General features: G+C 45.8%; 1 protein-coding gene across 1 annotated transcript in view; it reads left to right on the forward strand.

Annotated features, from left to right (window-relative positions):
• The window catches only part of DDX47 (DEAD-box helicase 47), a 117,689-nt gene that overhangs the window by 88,861 nt on the left and 4,597 nt on the right, over window positions 1–24,231 (forward strand). The window lies entirely within an intron of this gene.

A 24,231-nucleotide genomic window follows, 5' to 3' on the forward strand; every position in this document is an offset into this window, starting at 1 on the left:
TGCACAACATGTGAATCCTCAGCGACTGATGCCACGAACAGATGTACACTGGGTAAGTGACATTTTCATTTTAGAGCTTTATGTGTAATTTGAGTTTTTTATTGTTTTAATGATTTCAAACTAATTTTATAGATGTGTAGAACCTGTATTTTAACAAAAAATTATTATTTATTCTTGTACCTTTTGCTAGTTTTGTTTTATGTTGCTTTTATGGTCAATTGATCGAATAAAGCTTTTTTTTTTTGTTTGTTTTTTATGATGACCCTCTCCTTTGTAATAGAATGAGGTTCAGGACCTTCAACTACTGGTATAAACCTTGCAGCAGTCCATAATAACATGTGCCTGTTGTACAAGAGACTCCTAGTGTGAGACAAGGAGTATCTTTTATGGTAACTGTCAGCCTACTGATGCCAGCCAGTCTGCCCCACACGAGGAGAGGATCTTCTGAAGCCGTCAAAGCAAAACAGAGTCTTATTGGTGCTGCCATCCAGGAGTAGCTATGGGTCGGCACATGAAGAACGCAGGACCAGTATGTTGTAGCACACAATCAAAGTCTCAAGGCACTGTGCCTGACCCAGCTTTTGTGTTTGTTGCAGGGCTGCATTTGCTCAGCACAGAAACAAAAGTCTTAGGAGTGTGTTCACTTTAAACAGACATCAGCGTTGGTAGCAGGTTACCTTTTAACAGGCTATAATGCCTAATTCCTTGAAGAGACTTTTTCATCTGAAGAAAATTGAGCGAAGTTATACATTTCACAGAACATTTGTTTTTAAAGAAATTTAGATAAAAATATTTTTTTCAGGCCAAATGCAATTTGCCATGTTGCCTTCGTTCAAAGTATGTAAAAAAACGTCTTGAGATCCTACCCCTTAATTTGTTTAATTTTTCCTACTTTGCTTCTCCCACACCGATTACTGGTCTGGAAATAAATGTGAATTGGATTGAAAATAGGATGGGAAGTTGCAATACACAGAGAGCTCCTCGTCTCTTCCCTTACACGAGGGACTTCTCACATTATAGAAGTTGTGGCAACAGATGTGACCTTGAGGACTTATGTGAAGAAGAGCCTCGCCTTAGATTTTCGATGACCCTTATGCTCCTTCTTAGTTTTTGCCAAGAAGAGCTTAGCCTCTCTCTCTCCTGGTTTGGGTTCATCCGCTGGCAGGACACGCACCCCTCCACGTCGTGGTCGGAGCTTACGCACCACAAACAGTCCTCATGAGGAGGATCTGTGACCGACATGCGACCCCGCACACATGACAAAGCTTAAAGCCGATTTCTTTGGTGGAGACGTAACTCGACAACAATACATTCGAAACAGTAACTGTTCGAGAGCCAGGAAAAAACGTTAGCATCGAAGGTGCGGGAAAAAGGGAATTGACATCAGAACACCTGCAAGGACTTCTTATTGCCACGATGACGTCAGAAGGAGTCACGTGCGGAACCGTGCAATTGTGACATCCTCGTCAACGTGAAGAGCTAGGAAGAATATTTCCGTTGAATGCTGGCGTATTGGGAGAATTCATAAGGTGAGGAATCCACAGGTACCTACTGTATCCACCAGAAAAAGCGTTACCGAAGGTAAGTAACTTGTTCTTTAGGTATGCCAAACTTCCGAACTCCGACTTCACACAAGCAACCTTTTATAGTAAAATTACGATTTTAGGAAGCTGTCAATATAGGTCATGAAATGCCTTTACACTTAAAAAAAACACATGATATTAAAAAAGTGTCTACTAGCACCTAGCTATCGGTACACAGTGTCCCCAGATCAGTTAGTATTATCACTCAGATGTCAAATCGAGGCATTTTGAAAATTGAGTAATTTGGTCCTGAGAAATAATTTTGTAAGAAAAAAAGCATATTTTGCTCCTAGATAAAGGATTTAGTTTTTTCTTAAATACTAATTTTGTGGCTGCATATCACTTGTGCTTGTCATTTTGTAAATATACACTGACACCCCTATGTTAATATTCCTCTTTAACTTGAGCATAGCAGCGCGCAAGCGCTGCTTTGAGACCTGTTGTAACCTATTTGTAGGCTTTAACTGCGCTCATCTTACGCCCATTACTTTTATTCGTCCCTGGGCTTGCCTTTCAAAAATCCCTTGCTGTCATTGGTAAATGCTTTACGTTTGTCCTGCTTAAGGCTGGTTTGTTATGTCTTGCAGCCTGACCCTGTTACATGGATTATTGCACCATCTGCCATATACATTGGTGTAGGCAAACTTTTTTTTCTCCCCCCTTCGTGCTCCATGGCGCTGCCAGCAGCGCTAGCAAGCACTCAGATGACCCAGATTTGCCTGTGGAAATCTATAGCGTGATCTCAAGACAGCATCCCCTGGACTAATCAGATGACGCTGCCTCTGACAGTGGAAATTTACTTCTGCTTGCTTGTTTTTTTATTATCTTGCCCCACACTATTTTAATTCACTTTTTGCCCACTTGTTCACGTTCAGCGCAGTGTTCAAAAGTGTTTGTGTTTTTTTGGTTACTATGGGTGCCATTTTTATAAAAGGAAGGCGCCTAGCGGCTTCATTAGCCTTGCCCCTAACGGGCTTGTTTGCCTCTAGTGAGACTGCCAGCAGTGCTAGCAAGCGCTCTGATGTGCCAGATTTGCCTGCGGAACTCTGTAGTGTGTTCTCAAAACCGCATCCCCTGGACTAAGCCGATCACACAGCCTCTGACAGTGGAAATTTACTGCTGGTTGCTTGTTTTTAATTTGGCCTCACATTAATGTCATCAGCTCTGTAATAAAAAAAAAAAGACTTAAATGGAAAAGTAACTTGAAATGCCTGAGTAGCGTAAAGTATTTTCCCCCAAATCAAACCAAGGAGCCAAGACACGTGTTCATTAATTAACTAGGTTTGACAGAGGAATGGTAATTGTCACTGTGCTAAACTCTATACATTGTCTGTTCAGGGTCAGGTGCTCTGTCTGACAAGGGCCTTTAGAGGTTACTTCCCTGTGTCTCGTTAAATCTATATTCTTAACTTCACGTTTTATCTCAATGATGGAAAACTGAAAAAAAACAACCTCTGAAGGCTTTTTAAAAATAATTCATGGATGTTTAGAATAATTCAAGTAACTTATGGGGACTTTTGGTTAACTCGGTCATAACTTCGATGATCTGCACTAATAAACACCTTTTCCCTGACCTCCGAGTTTGAGTGCAGGTTACAGTTAATATGTTGTAGACCACAAGTGTGTACAGTTTGTCACAGAATTATGGAAAATAATGGCCTAGTACTCCAAATGTGCTCTTTATTGAAATATAGGATACGTTAGTTCAACTCGGCTGACGCTGGAGTCTGTTTCCCACTGCGTCTGTAAGCTCAGCTTCCATTAGTATTAACATCTGGCGCGGTGTACTCGCCAGTGCCAAACTTCTTCTTTTGCTGTCTTTCTCTCTTCCTTTTACTCAAAAAAAAAAAATGCACGTGGAGGAGTAGAAGAAGAAGAAGCTTTATTCGGTATGAAAAAAATTCATCCATTACAACACATAATCACCAAAATATTGTAAAAATACCAATAAAAACCATGTATAATAAAAGCACCCATCATAAAAACAAGTACATATAATTTTATATATATATATATATATATATATATGTATATGTATATAAAAATAAAAAGCAGAAGATTAAAAACCTCATTCATAAAAAACTGGCAAAAAAAATAAGTAAAATCATTCTAAAAATTCTACATTTTTGCGCCAAGTAGTTACTCCCTTCAGGAATGATCCCAGGCCCTTCCATACCAGTACATCTGAGGCCATTTGCAGCCACATGAAAGCAGGACGGTATTGCACGAAACCCTTGGGCCTAAGGAGCGGTAGTAGAAATCTGGTTCTAAATGGTGCATAAAAGACACAGAACAGTGTAAAATGGATCAAGGTCTGATGGGACACCCCATCACAGGGGCAGGGTCTAATACATTTCTCCCCATACTGACCTAGGGGGAAGCACAAATTACTTCTAATGATCCCCTAGCGGAATCGAGTTATGAGAGTCCTTTCCCTCACATCCTTGATTTCTGAGAGATATCGCTCAGGACCCACCCACATCTTTAGCATAGTAAATTCCCTGATCGATTTTTCCTTAGAGCCTCCCCCTCCCTCTTGGTCTCCTGGATTCTCTGAAAGTTCTCCTTAACCCATTTCTTATCATAGCTAGTCAGGTCCTCTGGATAATCAAACAATTCAGGCCGCCCCAGGTCATGTGCCATCTTCCTTATATGCGACAGCCAGGGAATATGCTTTACATTGTCGCAGGCCAAACAATCCCTTAGGATATCCCTATTAAGAGAGGCATGTTCGTTACTGCACACTGAAATCCATAGCAAAAGGGGAGCCAGCTGGGTAGTGTCCTGTACATACTCAAGGTCCAATTCGAGGTGAAGGCAAAATCCAGGAATATTTTGCCCAACACCCAGAAGTCTTCTACAGAACCGATTTTCTTCCACCATAAGGGCTCTGGTATCCCTAAACCCCCAAAGTGCTGAACCATACAGAAGGACAGGTAGGCATTTCCGCCTATAGATTTCAAGCAGGGGTTTGATAGGTTTGCTCCCTACCCTAGCCGCAAAGTCAAAGGTTGCACCAACTGTTGCATGAAAAAGCACAATCCTTCTAGCAATCCTTCTAGCAATACAGGGTTTCCAAGATCCTTTCTCATCAAAAATGACCCTTAAGTATGGGAACTCATGGACTCTGCTAATAATTTGATCCTCCACCCTTAGCTCCCCCACCCTACTCATAGGTTTACCACAAACCATAAAGTGCGACTTCTTAAAATTAACCTCCAGTCCCAAAGCTGACATAAAGACGACATAAGCTCTAACTAATTCTCGGAGACCATTTATCGTGCGGGCCATAAGGACCGCGTCATCCGCATACGTCAGCATAGGGATATCAATACCCTTCACCTTCGGGACATCCCTGCAGTGTTCGATCAGAAAATCTGACAGTCCATTTGCGTATAAAAGGAACAAGGTAGGGTCCAAGACACACCCCTGGTGCACACCCCTTGAAAGCCTCCGAGCATTCCCCATTTGGGCCCACCCTCACGTTTGCAACTGTCCCAGAATGGAGATATCGGAGAAGCTCCACAATATTAGGGTCCAACCTATGTTGATTATCATCAGTAAATTAAGACACTGTTCTTGCGTGCCGAGGCCTTCCCTGAAGCCATACTGTTCCCGACTTAAAATATCATTTTCTATCATCCAGGCCTCCAGGCGGCCTAAAATAATCCGTCCCAGAATCCTCACAGAGGAGTCCAGCAGTGAAATAGGGCGATAAGACTTAGGATCATTTCGATCACCCTTTTTAAACACTGGGACTATGCATGCCAATCTCCAAGAGGCAGGAATGCCCACAGTAACGGCTGCATTGAGAACATTTAGGAGAATGGGTGCCCATAACTGAGGGTTAGCTTTATACAGGTCCATCGGGATTAAGTCCGGGCCCGGTGCTTTATTATGCGCACAACTCTGTATTGCATCAATAACCTCCTGTAGTGAGAATCTGATTGCTAGGTTAGGAGCCACATCGTACACATTCTCCCGCATATTTCTTAGGGGGGTACCCTCAAATATACTACAGAAATTAGTTACCCAGGCCTCCGGGGCTATAATACATCCAAGGCCCTCAGAGGTTTCTGTTTCAAAGGAACCTCTATTCACCACCTTCCAAAACAGGCCGGGGTCTTTCAAAGCTGTAGCACGCTCTAACTCTTCCCAGGCTTTATCTTTATATTTTAGCTTACTATCCCTCAGGGTCCTTTTATACCTTATTCTAGCTTCTTTTACGAGAACCCAATCTCTAGGGTGAGTCTTGGTAGCCATCTTTAAATTTGCCCTTGCATCATAGCAGGCTTTGTCGTACCAGCCACATTTACGTTTAATAGGGTGGTTGCCTACTAAAACGAGACAGTCTCTGACTGCTGCATATACTACTGTTATCACATCTATAACAGTCATGGGATTTGGCGCTTCTATCAGGAGTATTTCCATAAATAGATGTAGGTTGTCCCCCACAACCCTTCCCACAACTTTTTGGGGGTCTACTTGCTTCCACCCAAGCCGCCTACCCTGGTCCTTTGTCACCACCGTTACAGGCCTGCCTCGTCCTAGTGAGCGTAGGGCCCCAGGGAGTTTAAAGGACAATATAAGGGGATTATGATTGCTAAAGCACTCGCCTAACACTTTACCCCCAATCACCAAGTCTCTCTAGGAGGGGACACAAAAATATAGTCGATGGTGGAACCAGACCCTCTTCCGACATAGGTTGGAAGTTGGTGAGTGCCTACTGCTTCAATATCATAGAAATTCAAGAGGCCCATCTCCCTGAGTTCCTTTAGTAGATCTCTGCCTCTCGAGTCCTGCGGACCCTGCGCTGAATAGACCTCACAGTCACGGGTGAAGGGATTAACCACGGTACTGGGTCGGCCCAACTTGGCATTAAAATCTCCAGAGATGATGGCACGAAATTCCAATCCCACCTTCTCCATTCTATATTTCAAAATCTTAAGAATGGAGAACAGGGCCCCAATTTGGCACCCCATACCCCACACAGCATTATAAAAGTTGACCAATAATACATTAAAATGATTGGAGAAGAGTACCCATACCAGCAATATACCTTGATGGTTACAGTTAATTTGGAAAGCACCCACTATCTTAGATAGGCGAATTAGAGTGACCAGGCCACCTTTCGAGCGACCTCCAAGAGACTGTACAGCTGGAATTGCATATCTGTCATACCCATCCCACACAGCCAGTCCTGCCGACCAAGTTTCCTGAAGCATGATGACATCGTAGTTAGCCACACACCCAACCCATGCTTGATCAGATAGCTTAGCGTCATAGCCCGCAATATTCCATGAGATAAGATTACACAGTGGGGGCACCTCTTCTTGTATAGCCAGTGCCTTGGCGCATTGTCAATCCACCCCTTCCAGGGATAGGTTGCTATTTTTTCTTCCACTATATGCCTGCAGGCTGAATTGACCCAGGAGGAGTTTCCTACCAGATCCAGAAGAGACCCCAGTACACACTCGGATGTGATCATAAAAATAGCCCAAGGGAACCATACCTATAGAACCAGCACTAGGGACAAGAGAGCGATGGCTAGAGAGAAGTCTTTTAGTCAGGGCGGGATATCTGACATTTATAATAATACAGTCGCCCTTCCCCATCTTATTTTTAGGACCGACCCACCCAATTCTTCTGGCAAACAGGATATCCTTGAAGTCCTTACATGAAAAATCATAATTGTTGCTCAGCCAATGTCCAACCTTATTTATGAGTTGATTTGTAGACTCAGTTGCCCTATAAACAAGAGCAGGCACATTTGTCAGCACTATCACATAAGGGGCACACGCAGCGGGGAGATCCAAACAGGCCGGGGACGGCCTGGCCGTTGGCTGGTTCAGATTGTCATTTCCAGACAGCAGTTGGCCACCCCCTCCAACTACCACAGAATCCGTATCAGGCTGCCTACTGCAGCTAACCATATTGACTGACCTCTCTGTCCTCAATGAAGAGGTTGGTACAGTCAGAGCAGTTTCAGCACAGACACCCTGAGCCTCAGTATTTACAGGATTCACCAAAAGGTAAGATGATTTTTCCATGGTCCCCAAGGGTCCTGCGGCTACCTCTGGGAAGGACAACTCCTTACTGGCGCAGGGATGCCTCGTCGAAGCCACACTTCTACCTACACCCTGGCTTCCTTGACCTCCTTGCGCACAAATCAGGGAAACTTTTTTTTCTATGGCAGATAGCTTCGCCACCACGGGAGACAAAAGCGCCTGAATAATCTCCCGAAATTTAGTCAGTATATTAGTTGTATCGTGCCCCGAGTGCTGTCAGGGTGAAAAATCACTGCTCGCACCCTTAGGGAGCTCCAGGAGAGGTGTTTTAGACTTTGGTATCATTTTTTTTAAGGCTTTTCTTTTCCTCGGGGGAGGGCTACAATTTTCCACAGGACAGGCCGAGGGAGAAGACAATAGAAGTCTTTTACTTCTTCTAGAAGGGCCATGGCCCCCAGGATCCTCTGTTGACTCTATTGACTCAGCCTGGAGAGGCTCAGCATCAGCCATACCAGCACCTTGCCCCATCCCCAGATAATCCTCCTCCACATCCACGGCCTCACAACGGCCATTTTCTGTTGGGGCCTGGTGCCAATCTTCCAATTCCATGGATAGCCTCCTCTCCGCCAAATCAATTTCTTTTGTAACAACCCCAACAGCTCTTGCCAGAAAGGAGTCTAATGTGGTGGCGCCATAACCCTGTCTGCTACTGACACCACCCCTCCCATTCCCCCCCCCCCCCCCCCCCCGGGGGCCCAGATAGTGCTCCTTTTTTCCTGCCCATATTAACAATGCTGAGAACAATGCAGCAGCGTGGCAACAAGCAAGATAGTACTCAATAGGCTTTTAAAAGTCCACGAAAAGCAGAGAGAGACTCCAAATTATGTACCAGAAATAAAATAATAGATTTGAGCAGTCACTCCTTACTGTAAATGAAAGAGGGGTGGCCCAGCCCAGCCTCTTTCGGACGATGACGGCCGCAGGACGGGCCAGCCCGCGCGCGTCCCACGCGGCAGGAGCACTGCTCCAGTTTTAAAGGGCTCCTGCCCTAAAGGAAATGTTGCCTCCTGCCGCTGCCTCCCGCGTTGAGCGCGTCCCGCGAGGCGGGAAGCGCTGCTCGAGTTTTAAGGGGCTCCTGCCCTAAAGTAAATGTTGCCTCCTCCTGCCGCCGCCTCCTCCTGCGTTGTGCGCGTCCCGCGAGGCGGGAGCGCTGCTCGAGTTTTAAAGGGCTCCTGCCCTAAAGGAAATGTTGCCTCCTCCTGCTGACGCCTCCCGCGCGGCGGGAGCGCTGCTCGAGTTTTAAAGGGCTTCTGCCCTAAAGGAAATGTTGCCTCCTCCTGCCGCCGCATCCCGCGTTGAGCGCGGAGGAGTATTCAAAATGGGCTTTACTGTTCCTTTTTCGGAAACCATTTGAAAGTCAAATGTCACTTATTTTTCAGCCGCACATAAACCACAGCGTACATAATTTTAAGCCAGTGATATGGTTCCCCAAGGTAGTGCATTTGCTGTAGACCCCTGTGTTCAAACCTGCAGATCACATGTTAAAATCTCAATAAACCTAGCTTAATTAGCTTTCTGTTCTCCCAAAGACGATGCAATAAGATTCATATTGATTGCAAATGTTATTTATTTTTCAGGTGCACATAAACCACAGCAAACTTTAATTTTAAAGCAGTGATATGGTTATCCGAGGTACTGCATTTGCTGTAGACTCCTGTGTTCAGACCTGCAAATCACATTTTCGAATTTCTGCAAACCTAGCTGAATGAGCATTCTGTTCTCCCAAGGGACGATTTAATAAGATTCATATTATTTGCATTTTCAAGCCTTGACAATTTGACAGCAAATAATGTTTTTTTGTTTTTTTTAAACTGTGACAGAGCATCAGGTGCTTCGCTCTAAACTGAGCGGTACTTGTGGGAACCGAGGACATCACCACCACCCACAGGTCTCTAGCATAGTACATCAACCTTTCATCTCTGTGTTACCACTGTAACTCATTGCTGCAATCTCTTTTCCAATCAAAATCTACCTCTTGCAAATATCTCTAATCATCACAACTCTTGCATGTTTCCCTCTTTATCATGGCACACCAAACTTACAACTCCTTCTCACTACCAGCCCAATCCCCTTCCAGTGTCCTCTCTGCCATCTATAGATCTCTAATGTACTTCACCACCTGCAGATCTCTTACGTACCCATTTACTGCCATATCTCTCCCATCAAAAAAAATCTACCTCATATAGGTCTCTCTCATCCAGACCACCCTCTGAAAATATCACTCCCATCTAATTTATCACTACTTGACAATTATTGCGAGGGTGCTTCACAACTTGCAGCCTTTTCATTTTGCACATGCATCCCTATCTATTCACCATGTCACATAGTTCCACTACACAGATACACCCCACACCATACAATTCCACTCCCCACAATTCCACAACTAACCACATAATTCCATTCCACTCCAAACAAAAACAAATGGGTAAAAGACATTGTCGTTTACAACATCAATAGCTCAAACTCTCACAAATGCGAGACCTATTAAATGCAGCAATAGTATTGCAGCGTGAACATATACTGTTCATATATTTACCTGCTTCTGCCGTCAAGTGGTTGGTCAGAAAACTACATTCGATCTTGTGTTTAAAAAAAAAAAAAACAATTGTGGACATTTTCCATTGAGCATGCCATAGGATGTTGACTAGTTATTTAAAAATACCTTCAGCAGTGTCACTATCATTAGATTGCCATTCTGCGCCCCAGAATGTCTTTAGCTGAGGATTTTTCTTTTCTACTGCTGTGCATGCTGATAAGAAGCTGTCCTTTTTTTTGCAGCACGAACCATTATAGATTTGCATGTTCTGCATAAATGGGCAGATCGTACTGTTAGAGGTAGGCTTTAGATGAAAACTGATTGAAATGACTGCTTCCGTGCTGCCTGTTCTACCAGTGTGTCCTGTGTTGCAACTTTGTAAATACGGTAATGTTTTGCAGGCTAGACGTTTTGACTCTCTGAAAGGTAGTGCATTGAAGCATACAAGGCTTAATGTACGGTGAGATGGGAGTTTTGAAATGTGGATGTACTGTAAATAAAGTAATAATATTAAAGCATGTCGGTGTGGTCAGCGCTATAGATTTAAAAGCGTGCAGGTTCTTTATTCACAAGAGCAAAATAGAGAACAGGTCAGATTAAGATAAAACAAAAAAAAACCTGTTTTGCAGCATGAAACCTTTTGTGGATTCACATGCTCTGCACCATTCGGCCATCTAGTGGTTGGGTCGGGAAACTTCATGTTAGTCTTTCTTTTTTTGGGAAGGTGGAGGAGGGGAACGTTATCTGTAGCCATTTGGAGCTATGTCCATCCTCCTGTGATAACAGACGTGCGCCCTGGGAGCTGCTGCGCTGGTGCCATCTTCAGATTCGTTTTTACACCGTTGGATCTGGAACCATCAGCCAGAGCACCTCGGACACAAAGATGGAAGAGGACCAAGATTTGATGGATCGTCAAGGACAGAGAGAAACGTATCCAACACGAAGGACATCTTTGAAGCGAAAACCAGAAAACACCGAAAATCACTAACACCAGAAATTAGGTACACCACCTGCGAGGGTGACCACGCTTTTGCAGGAAGCACCAACAGGGGACCTTGTCCCTACGTGGTAAATGGGGAACACTCACTTTAGGTTTTGTCCCAAGTGCCACCACAAATTTGCCCAGAGGACATCCGCAAGTCTTTAACCTCTGGTTCCCCAGGTACCATAACTCCGCAGGCTGCAAGGCATGCACAGAATTTCTCCAGAAGACGCGGAGGACTGGACCGAATCAGAGACAGGCACACTATGTTACCATTCAGGCACAGATTGTTCGGGTCCTCCCAACCTCCATGTAGTCAATCATTTACTACTAGAATGTGCGCATCCCAGTAATATAGACTGACATCCACTATGGTGAGCCATCAATCATATGTGGCCCGGGTGCATTTACCAACAGCAGCTCTGGGGGGTTTATTGGCCCACAGGAACCTCTGTACCAATGAGCCTAGAGTGTTAAACCAAGTTTGTTGAATACGAAGGGGGTCATTTTGAAAGGCATATATGAGCCAAGGTAGTATCATTTTGAACAAACCGATCCTGTCCATAAGGTTAAGGGGTAGCTTTTCCCACATGCCCATCCTAAGAAGAGTTTCCTCCAGGAACCATCAGTGGAAAGTATTGCAAGCTTTCATAAAGTTGATGAGCATTCCCACCGCCGACTTGCCAAGTGTGGAAATACGGTCAGCACTCGTTGAACCCTCCTAATACAGCATCCAAGTAGGCCAAGACACTCAGGAGACAATTAGCCAACAGCGTTGCATAAAGCTTAACTTCTTTATTGATGAGGGAGATGGGGGCAAAACGAGGTGCATCGGTTTGGGGGATAGGCCGGCTTGGACAAAACCACCAGCATTACAAGATGTATCTCAGGGGGAAAATGTCCCCTGGAGACCGCTTCTGCGAACATATCCAAAATGAGGGATCACCGTCAAAGCCTTTGATAATACTCTACGGGTGATCCGTCTGATCCTGGGGTTTTACCCATATTAAGCCACCCCTACAGTTGTTCAGATCTCCAGTTCCCAAAACGAGTGATGGATGGGGATCCGACCCGATTGTCCCAGACAGCCGTCACTAGGCAGCACGAGCATTCGGACCACGGGAGGCGTGGACCTGGCGCACTCCCAAAGCACTAGCAGCTCCCTGGGGATCTCCTCCCGGCAGCCCGGGGAGGGAGATGTCCACTCTCAGTTCGTCAATCCAGACCTCCTTCCCCAGTCACTCAGTCTTCTTTTTGGTCCCCAGCACTGGTCCTCAAGTTCAGGCTCCAAACATCCCTGTAGAGCGTGGTGAGCCACTCTGTGTCGAGGGGTCCAAGTTGACCCCGCCCTTCTGAAGCACTCGTCCACCAGTGGGGAGTGCACCTTGCAAACCCCCCAAGAGGGCCACACCCAAGGGTCTCTTGGCCTGATAGGGCTCAGCTGCAGGCTCGGCTGTCTCACACTGAGGAGCTCCCAGCACACCGTTGCTTTCTCGGCCTCTGCTGCCACCTGATCCACACCTGGTAAGGTCCGCCGTTCTCCTCGAATCCGTCAGGCACACCCAGGCCCAGCCATCATTACCTGGCTGCTGTCATGTCAGGGGAGAGGCCTGTCCCCGCAGACTCACTAGAATTGCAGTGCCTTTGAGCCTTCATGGGTGAAAGTGCTCCCTGACACTTAGGGGCCCATCAGGCACCCAGGTGCCTGCCAGAATCTCCTCCCTGGGCACACTAGCACCCACCTCCCTGGAGCTGGATGGGAGCTCACAAGAGCGCAGTTGCCTTCTTGGCCGCCCCTGACATGCTGCTGCTTTTTTTTCTTGTAAATTTTGTTGGCACAGGTTTCACTTTGTTCACTTTGGATGATGAATTCTCTGGTGTGTTGCAATTACTTAATTGTACTTGGCTGTTACATCAGCATGGTGCCAGTGTATGTTAATATAATTTTGCATTTACTTTGTCATCAGTTTGTCTGTAAATTGAACTACTTTCTCTTTTCGGTTTTAAATTGTAGTATTGGTGGTGGGTTGTGGTTATATATTAAAATAAAAAGTGTTCAAATGTCATACTGTAATTTGCTATTATGTATTTAGTCTAGCCCTGATGAAGTCGACAAAAACTTGACTCTTGACGAAACACATCAACCTCCTTTTAATGCCACCTCCAAGAATGACAGCTACCGCTAAAAAACAGCATATGAATCCAGGAAAAGATTGCTGCTGCATAAAGAATGGGTACTTATCTCAGTAGGAGTTCTTTTGCAGCTTGAAGAATTTTTTGGATTCTCATGACACTCCGCCTCCCCAGAAAATGTGGTGATACATGGAGTCTTACTGCAGTACCAATAAGGCATTAGAAGGCCAACAACAGGCTGAAAGTGGCATGAGGTTGATAGTGTTTACCTCTGGAAGGGGCCTTGCCGAGTATTTTGGGATGGACTGTTCCCATGAGGAGCAGGGCCAGTACTGACTGAAGCAGTCACAACCGGCACTGAGCGCTATCATCAGCAACCACTCTCCTACACCTTAACTCATTTGAATATCTTTCCAGGAGGCAGACTGGTTTGGAAACATTTTTCTAACAATAGCTCTCCAACATTGTCAGGGGGTGCCACGCAGCTTCAGCTGTAACCTTGACTGCCACAGGTGACATTACTGCCATATATTAGACTCCATATGGCCTGTATGCCTCATTTCCTGTTTCCCTACACCGCATTGATGCAGATCCAGAGTTCTCTTGCTACTTCACTGGCAAAAAATTCCTCAACTTTTTAACAGCGACTAGGTCAGATGTCTCCTAAATTCTCGGGTTCAAAGTCTGTTCATGGTGCCACTAAAATGCCTTTCTGTTTGTGTTGTGTGGCTTCTGATCAGGACTCTTAGTCTTGCAACTCCTGTTCTCTGATGGATGTACCCAAAGGCTATCAGAGCAGGACGTGAATCTGTTTTTTGCCAAGCCCCTCAGGCACAAGTCAAACTGTCACCAGCTCTGGATAAGTCCTCCTACAAATAGAAGAAACAAAGAAAGTCTTGTTCTTCCTTGAGGCAACAGTCCTCCTCCCATCACTATTGACTGACTTTGCCCAAGTCAAGGCCTTCCAGCACGGTGGCTCCGGCACCCCACCTGGCAACTCTCCAAGGGTTGGCTAGCTTACATGGGTTTGTCTCTTGTGCCTCCAACCCAGATATCACTCCCATACAGGCTGTAGCCTTGCTACTCAAAAAGATCTCTGGTCAAGCTGTCCCCTGTTTGGGGGCGTGGTGGTACTTGCCACAGCACCGACAGGCCTTGAAAAATCTACTCGCCCACTCACTGTGGTGAGTCATATTTTATCATGTCGAACTATTTTTAGAAACCTACTGGTGCTCTGTTCGGTCAAAGTGAAAAAAATGCCTTTTAATCTTGTTCTTGTCACATTAACTCCGTGTTCAGAGACAGGTCAAAAGACAGTTTGTCTTTTTTCATTCTGACTGCAGTTCCAGGATTTTGTAAGGTGACCTGTCTGGCCTGCTGTAAAAAGTGTGAAATTGAAAGGCTGTGTCGGTTTTTCCTAAAACACAGTATTTAAATAACTAAGTCAACTGTACAAACGTTTCAAAATACATGTCAGTAGCTGTGAAATACCATTTTTGTTCTTCAGTGTTAGGAAAAACTTATTTTAATAGGATAAAAACAAGTAAGTACACTTTACTTTGTGATGTGCAAATAATAAATCTTTCCTGAAACCCAGTTCCCACAGATTATTAATACACTGCATAGTTTTATCAGTAAAGCATCAAGTTAGTGGGAAGGTTTGTGGACATTTCTTGGAAATTTACTGTCTGTAAATGACAGTGTTCTACCACATCATTTTTCAGTAATATATTTTTTTAAAGTGAGTGTTTAAACATAAACTGGGAAATACGTCTGCCCTGAAGGCAGTGCCATTAGTAAACTAGTGCAGGGGTGTCCTCACACACAGGTACCTGCACCCTGCCCTCTGGGCTGAGAGGGCCTACCATAGGGGTGACTTATAGTGACCTGTAATGAAAACAGGTGCGTGCACCCGTTTCACGCAGGCTGCAATGGCAGGCCTGCAGAGCCCTTTGCATCGGCTCCCTGTGGGTGGCAGAATAACTGCTGCAGCCCATAGGGTTCCCCTGGAACACCAGTACCCTGGGTACCTAGTTACCATATACTAGGGACTTGCATGGGGGAAAAGTATGCCAATTGTGGGAAGAAAAAGGTACAATTTTGGGGTCCTGGTTAGCAGGATCGGAATAGAGACCGTCAAACATAATGACCAACAGGCAGAAAACGGGGTAACCGTGCCAAGAAAGAGGATACTTTCCTACACAGCCTGACACTCAACTCCACATGTCGAGGTCCGGGTCAAGAGGAAGGTCCCGGGAGTGGTTGTGGAGTCCCCCTTGATCGTCATCCCACTCTAAGTCTTTGGGATGATTTGGTAAGTCGAGGCACAAGAAGAAGTCCAAGAAAGAGAAACGTTCTTAGATTTCACCCTGTCCGTCAGCCGGCAAGAAGAGGAAGCGCAAGCTTCATCATTCTAGGCCTCCATTTGCAAAGCCTGCTTCTGGACGTCTCACTGTCTCCCGAGTTTCTGGGAGCCAGAGCAACCTGTGCCCAACTAAAAGATTTTTATGAGACCATGCACCTCGTTTTTAGGCAGTCCGACATGGCTGAAGCGTCTCTGAGCCTGCGGAATCGGAAGGGGGCCCTTCAGGTTCTGCGCTGGCAGCTTCGGCGTCTGCTCCAATGGCACCCATAGATCCATGCTTGGATCTGGGACAGTGTCAGTCATACCATCTCAACCTTTCCCAGCGCCACCCATGCCCCCTGGTGGCACAGTCCCTATCCTCATTGCCGACTCCGACACAGAGCCGCATGGGCATCGTACAACACAGTCTCCAGTGCTGATAGAAGACATGCCTCCTATGTCAGATCCTTATCCAGTTTCTTATGGGCTAGGGTATGGTGAGGAATGGGAGGGGCCACTAGACCCTTTAGAACACCAGCCCCAAAACCCTTTGGACTGGCATGCGGACTTGGGTGAAACCAGTGGACTGGACACCTCCCCAGATACTGACAAGCTTTTTCTTCCTACAGTGACTACGGAGGAGGGTGCTTCATACTCCGTGGTGGTGAGAAGAGCAGCACAGGTCTTTAACTTTAAGCTTCCTTCGGTGGCAGTCAGGACTAACCTCCTGAGAGAGAAGTTTAATCATGGAGCTTCGTCCTTCGAACCCCTTCTCCCCTTCAGTGAAGCCCTTACAGATGCCCTAATGGGTACCTGGTCCAAACCCAGCACAGGGTCTCCTGTGAACAGGACAATTGCATGCTGCCATTGACCTGCTCCGGGTGACCCAAGTGTCCTCGCGCAACACCACACCCCTGAGAGCTTGGTTATCCAAGCCACCAATTCCCAGGGCATATTCCCTTCCACATCCCCAGATAGGGAATCCATGAGGCTGGACACACCTAGGAAGAAGATATTTTCTTCCGCCAGCCTGGCATTGTGGTTCATGAACACTGCAAGCTTTTTGGGATGTTATTCCCACACCCTGTGGGATACGGTTGCACTAGTGCTGCCACAGGTCCTGCGGGAGGCCTGGGCTGTACTCTCCCAAGCAGTTGCTGATGCGAGAGACACAGCAAAGTTCATGATCCAATGTGTACTGGACACGGCCGACTCATTGGCAGAACGGTTGCATCAACAGTGACCCTTAGGTGCCATGTCTGGTTGAGGATGCCTGCCTTTTCGGGGGATGACCAAGCCAGTCTTATGAACATGCTCTTTGTTGGAACCCTTCTCTTTGGAGAAAAAGCAGACTCTTCACGAGAGCACTTCATGGATTCTTATGCTACTGCCAGGTACTTGGACCCCTCAGTATGCTTTTCACGGCTATGGAAGGGGTGCCTTACCACATCCGTTTGTCTAGTCACCGTGCCGTGTATGCTGCTCAGCCTCTGCATTGCCTGGGACGTGGGATCCTCCGCCCTCGTGGATCAGAGAGCCAGCAGTCTGGCCAGTTGACCCCCCCGGCTGCCCCACCCCCTTTCTCTGCAACTGCCTCCAAACCTTCTTAGTATGACTCATCTCCACCAGGGACCAGTCAGATGTAGGATCCGCCATCACCTGCTTTACTGGCAGTCCATCACATCAGACAAGTGGGTTTTGCAGGTAGTTGAAAGGGGCTACTCCCTCCCCTTCAAGATTAGACCTCCATCCATGCCACCATCCTATGATTGGGTGACAAAGGATTACTGGGCACTTCTCCGGGAGGAAGGAAGTTCTCTCTTGGGCAGGGAGCCTTTGAGAGGGTTCCCGTGCTAGAAGTAGGTTGTGGTTGGTATTCCTGCTCCTTACTGGTACCCAAAATGACAAGGGCCTAGACCTTTGGTCCCTCAATCTCTGTTCACCAAGGTAATAGCAGTGGTTGCAGCTCATATGTGCAGGTCAGGTATTTCAGTTTGTTTTCCCCTACCTCGATGACTAGATCTTGAAGGCGGGATCACCCCAGGCTGTCATCTCCTAGGTCCAGACTAAAGAGAACCTCCTTCATTCGCAGGAGTTCACTATAAATGTGCCTAATTCACACCTAACTCCCTCTCAGATGTTCCCTTTCATCTGAGCTGTTCTGGACACAGTGCAGTTTCGGTTTATCCTCCCAAGCGGCAAGTCCATGATACCGATGTTGCATTCTCTATCCTGGATTTTGGGGAGAATGACTTTGAGGCTGCTGGGCCTCATGGCCTCCTGCATCCTGTTGGTGAATCATGTCAGATGGCATATGTGGGTCCTGCAGTGGGACCTGAAGTGCCAGTGGACACAGCATCAGGGGAGTGTCTCCAACATGGTCCAGATCTCAGAGGGAACTGCGCAAGATCTGCAGTGGTGGCTAACGAACCGCAATTGGGTCATAGGCAGCTCCCTCTCCGCTCCCCAACCAGAGCTGACAGTAATGACGGATGCATCAATCCTGGGCTGGGGCTGCCATCTGGGAGTGGCAGAGATCAGTGGCATCTGGTCTCCGGCATAGTCAGGACTCCACATCAACCTGTTGGAGCTCTGGGCTATCAGGCTAGCACTGAAAGGATTTCTTCCCTCTTTCAAGGGAAAGGTAGTGCAGGTGTTTATGATCAACACCAACTCTGTGTGGTACCGTAACAAGCCGGGCGGGGTGGGGTCATCGACACTTTGTCAGGAGGCTCTACACCTCTGGACCTGGCTGGAACAGCATGGCAAATTACTGGTGGTTCAACATCTGATGGGCTCTCGAATGCCATAGTGGACGAACTCAGCAGACAATGCTTAGTTGATCATAAATGGTGTCAGGGTCTGTTTCAGCAGTGGGGAGAGCCTTATTTAGATCGCCTCCACAGAGAATGCTAAATGTCAGCACTTTTGCACGTTGGAGTTTCCAAGGAGGCAATCGCTCGACGGTGCTTTTCGTCTCGAATGGAACTCAGGCCTTATGCATGCCTTTCTGCCTATACCACTTCTGCCCAGATCTGTCAAGAAGATCAAGAACTACTGGGCCACAAGTCATTCTTGTGGCTCCAGACTGGGCACGAAGAGTCTGGTATCCTAAGCTACTATGCAAGGCTGTCGATCTCTCGATCGGACTGCCCATTCGGGAGGATCTTCTGTCACAGCAGTAGGGGAGGGTTCTCCATCTGCACCTGTCCAGCCTTCACCTTCAGGTGTAGAGATTAAGCGGCAACAATTGACAGCTTTTGGCCTTTCGCCCAAAGTCTGTAATGTCATCTTGGCAGCTAGGCGTCCCTCCACCAAAACGGTATATGGCTGTCATTGGAATTAATTTGTGGCATGGTGCACAGACAAGTCTGTTGACCGTCTCTCTCTGCCCCTCCTCCCCCCCTCCAACGCCCTGCACCCACCCCCTCCTCTGCAGAGGTCCTGTGGTTTATCCTTTCTCTGGCTAAGTAGGGCTCTGTTATGGGCACTTTAAAAAGTTATTTATCTGCTATCTCTGCTTTTTTTTAAGTTGCCTGATCAACCTTTTTAGTTTGTCTCCTATCGTTTCAAGGTTCCTTAATGGTCTTATTCATATGTTTCCTCCAAACCCATTCATTATACCCCTATCTGATTTGAGTTTGGTTCTGAAATTCCAAATGTGTGCTACTTTTAAGTCTCTCCACAATTGTTCTCTCAAGCCTCTCACCCTAAAAGCAGCCTTCTTTGTGGCTATTACATCAGCCTGCAGGGTGAATGAGCTGCATGCATCATCTAAGCTGCCCTACCTTGCCATCTATCCTGACAAAATGGTGGTTTGCACTAGGGTTTCCTTTCTGCCAAAAGCGGTTACGCTCTTTCATGTAGGCCAATCCATCACCTTGCCTAACTTTTTTTTTTTTTTTTTAATATAAACCCCCACATCCTTCTCAGGGAGAGGAGAGACTCCACTGCTTGGACCCAAAAAGTGCATTGGCGTTCTACCTTTATCGTACAATTTTTTTGGGGTGGATGATCAACACTGTCGGTTATGTGGGTGTGAAGAAAGGTCGGGCAGTGCAGAAGCAGACCATCTCACAAAGGGTTATACTCTGTATTAAAATCTGCTGCGCACTGGCCAAGAAGCAAACACCTGAAGGTTTGCGTACTCATTCTACTAGAGCAACAGCTGCGGCCATTGCATCAGCATGCAGAATTCCAGTCCTTGATATCTGTCTGGCAGGAATATGGGCATCCTTGCACATGTTCACCAAACACTACTGCCTGGACAGTCACGTTTGTAGGGAGGGGTACTTTGCCCGTTCGATCCTGTAGGACTTTCCGGTTTGATGTTGGTTCACAGAGCCACCTCAGGGGATGGCATTGCTTGGGTATCTGTTCAAAAGTTAAGGGATCTGCAACTAGAAGCCTTTATCAGATGAAAAAGTTACTTACCTTTGGTAACGCCTTATGTAGTAGAGATAAATTCTAGTTGCAGATTCCTTACCGACCCTCCCTTCTCCCGTCACCACGATCTGCAAACTGAATTCTAGGGACAGGAGCTCCCCTTTCATGGTCTTAGTTTTGACCCCTCAGTGGCTAGTGTTCTTCATGGCTCTGCGCTGCTGGCGATGAAAGTCCTGAAAAGAAACTGATGTTGGCACGCTGGGCCTCTATAGGACATGTGATATGATATCCGGCGTGGACAACACTGATGACTGATTCAGAGCCAATCAACACCACCTAATGGTGTGCAGCGGTACTGCTCAAGAAAATCCCCGGATCCTGACTGATGCCTGTATTAAATTCAAAAGGCAAGGAATCTGCAACTCTAATGTTTCTATCAGATCAGGTGTTACCGAAGCTGTAAGTAACTTGTTGGGGTGGGGCTGATCCCTTAGGTTACAACCACTATGCTCTCAGTTCTAGACATAGGGTTTGGTAGGAATCTTTAAAATCCCTAGGCTTTTTAGAATTATAGAAAGTGGTGGAGTTATTCATCTTCTTTACTTTGGTTGTAATGATGATTACTGTTATGTTTTATGTGCCTTATCTCGGCACATGCATTTTATACTAAGGTGCAGTTGTTCAATAAATGCATTGAAATCCAGTTTGCATCTTGTGTCCTGTCTTGGCATGCATGAGTCACTGAGTAATCGAGTGAAAGGGGTATGACCCGTTTCCACAACTTCCCTGAGGAGTCAAGACATGTTCTCTGATCTGACACATGCCTGTATTCTGTAGGTGGACGTGGTCTAGTAGTTGGATCCAGAATTCTATTGTTGGTGTCTTTCCCCCCCCCCTTGTGATGTTTACCATTTAGTGTTATGTTTTTCCATCTATGTCGGATGCCTGCCCCGGAAGCCTTTCTGCATGGTTGCCAACTTCAGATGCTTTTTTCCACCATTGGGTCTGACTCCTATTTTCATACAGCCCATTGATGGTACTTGTGGCTCTCAGTGGAGTCCAATCACTATCAGTTTGCAGTTCTACGTTTTGTACTAACAACCACAGCAAACATTTTCATGAAGTGCTGACGTGCATGTAGTGGCTTCACTACAAAAGTCAGAAGTCCATGTATTTCCATACTTGAACAACTGGCTCTCAATCTCAAACATTGGTCAAAATGTGTATTGAACCTACAAGCAGTCCGTCTCACAAAACATCATACAGATTCGGCGGAGAATACCACAACATCCATAATGTCAACAAATTCGGCAGTGTGAGGTCATGTTAAGAGATGATTTGCCTATGGCAGTGGGTGCAACGGGGGGTATTTTCCCAGTAGAGGCTCACCTTGCGTGCTCCTTCAACATGCGAGTGAATGTTCTTAATTAGTCACTTTCTGGAGGGCCACGAATGGCAGATATACCCCCAAATGGAAAGACATGATCTGTTCTAGTTTGGGAAGTCTATCCATTGATTGCTCTGGGCCTTGGCAAAGATAAGTGTTGTCAGTTTTGTGCCACGCACTTCTGTCTGAAGGGTCAGCTGGAGAATGCATTTAGGTTTAGTTGGTCTCTAAGACTAACGTGTTTCTGTTGATTCTGCTACTGCTGGAGGTGTGGGAATATCAAGCAGAGCTAATCGTCCCAGTATTTGTGAGAAGAAACTAAGTTGCAGACCTGTTGACACCTAGTTTTCAGCCATATTCTCCTCCTGCAAAAAGTAGTCCACCTCTCTCACAGTTGGATGGTCCGATCCTCCAACCATTTTTTCAGATAGCTAGAATAAGGTTGTTCAGTGGTGTCAGTCAGGAGGCCTGAATCCCTTTCAGCATTGCCTTTTTGATGTTGTGAGGCTCGCCATTAGGTTCAGGCAGTGGCTACAATAAAAGTTTTTTTTTTACTACCCTGTGGTGCCCCTCGTGTTCCTGCTTGTACAATGTCTAGATCTCCCATAGTGCGGTACTGTATCTGAAATTATATATTTGTCTCCATCCAAACTCTTCATTGTTCCTCAGTGAGATTTGAATCTTGGTTTAACTTTTCAAATGCCTTCCCTATTTGAGCCGTTGCAGTGTTTCTTGTTTCAACTTTTTACTCTGAAGACTGTTCTGTTTGTAGCAAACATTAATATTCTTAAGGATGCTGGAAATGAACCGTGACCTAATTCCTTGCCTCAAATACACGAACTGTATGTGTGTTTCCAGGGAAGCTTCAAAGCTACAACTCTACCACTTAATCATTGCCTTCTTGACCACTTAACTCTTATTCTGTTGTAGGGGCCCTAAAGTGCCTGGTTTGGACACCCTTATTTTAGCCTTGTTCCATAGAATGTGCCTTTTACACTTGTACACATTTTATTCACGTTTTAATCATATTTTTAGCTAACTTCCTTTTTAGTAATTTTTTTTTTAAAATATATTTTATGAGCTGCCTCTTCCAGGAAGGCAGAGTTCACCTTGCACCTTTTTATCATCCGTTGTACAACATGCAATCTGTACCCTGGTCTAAGGCTGCCATGTACTTTACATGGCATGCTAACATGTATAGCCGGCCCAAGAGCCAGTTCCTATCCACAAGACACATCATGATGTCAGGCCTGTTTTTTAAGCTCTGTATGGGTTATTATATAAACAACACATCTGCTTAAGGGGTGCAGAGAGGATTCCAGTCATGACAGTACGGGGACGTGTACAACACTACAGACGGGTTTGCTGATCCTGGCGCTGACTCTTCAGCTTCAGGAGAGCTTTGCCATTGAGACCACAGACAGACCCCTGTAATTCCATTCAGGTATGGGGTTTTGGCTGATCCCTTAGGTCAGGCTAGGCAGAAGGGTTTACAACCACTATGCTCGCAGATCTAGACGTACGATTTGGTAGGAATTTTTGGAATCTCTAGGCTTTCTAGATTCATACAAAATGGTGGGCTTGTTTGTTGTCTTTACTTTGGTTGTAATGATGATTACTGTGTTACGTTTCATCTGCCTTATCGCAGCAAATACTTTTTATACTAGGATGCAGTTGCTTCAATAAATGCATTGAAATCCAGTTTGCATCTTGTGTCCTGCCTTGGCATGCGTGAGTTACTGAGCAAATGAGTGAAAGGGGTATGATCTATTTCCACAACTTCCCTGATTAGTCAGTATCAGGTTTAGGTTGCTACAAATCACCTCTCCCCTGATAGGGTGGGTGAGGCACTGCGGGCTAGCCAGGAGTGAGGCTGACAGCTTCCAAATGGTGTGGGGTTGAATCAGTCTCACACACTCGATGGTGCTGCCCCTGTAAACATGCAGTCTTGGTACCAAAATAGGAACCGCATGACACTCCATGCAGGAGATTCTAGTTGCATCTTCATGACAACGTCTCACTGGCCAAACATCCTTTCATCATTTTGGTGGCATTCACTGGAATGGACAATTAGCCCTCCTAGCTGCACCCCACCCAACACTGGCAAAGCTGATGATTAAAGACTGATTTTGTTTTATTTATGAAATATGACAGTTTTGGCTTTATGTAGCAAATACATGTGTGGTTTATCTATGTTAATGTAGATCAAATTGAGTTGCATGTCTAATTTATATTTGGAACCCCCCATGTACAGCACGGTGAAGTCCTCCAAGAGTGTGGATACAGTTGGTGTTTTGGGGCCTGACAGAGGTTTTGCACACAACGAAATAGGTCATTTGTCTTGACTTGTGTCTCTGGGTATGAGGATAGATGTGGGCACAAGTTGAATGTCACGCGTAACAAACATATTTAACAAGCTTTTTTTTTTTGCATTGGTGTGGTGACTACAAGATATTCGTAATGTTATAACGTTTGTGACAACATACAACTAAACAAAGTGACATTTGCGATGTTGAAGTGTTGTTAAAAGATTGTGATACCTCTTTGCATACCCAGGTAAATGCACTTGATTTAAGAAAAATGAATAATTGTACACTTCTAGTTTTGGGTGACGGTGGTCTGACACTTTTAGTCCCCCTAAAAAATGGGGGGCGGGGGGGAATTAGGGATCGGAAGAAAGTTTTCTTCCATCCATGAGGTGTAGAGTCAAATTTATTAAAGCTTCAGATTACTACTGCAGAGCTTAAACAGCTGTAAACGCTTCTCCTTTCACTACCACATAGGACACAGGGCAATAGTTTAGTGTTGCGAC

The sequence above is a fragment of the Pleurodeles waltl genome, chromosome 4_2 (genome assembly GCF_031143425.1).
Source record: "Pleurodeles waltl isolate 20211129_DDA chromosome 4_2, aPleWal1.hap1.20221129, whole genome shotgun sequence".
Taxonomy (NCBI): Eukaryota; Metazoa; Chordata; class Amphibia; order Caudata; family Salamandridae; genus Pleurodeles; species Pleurodeles waltl.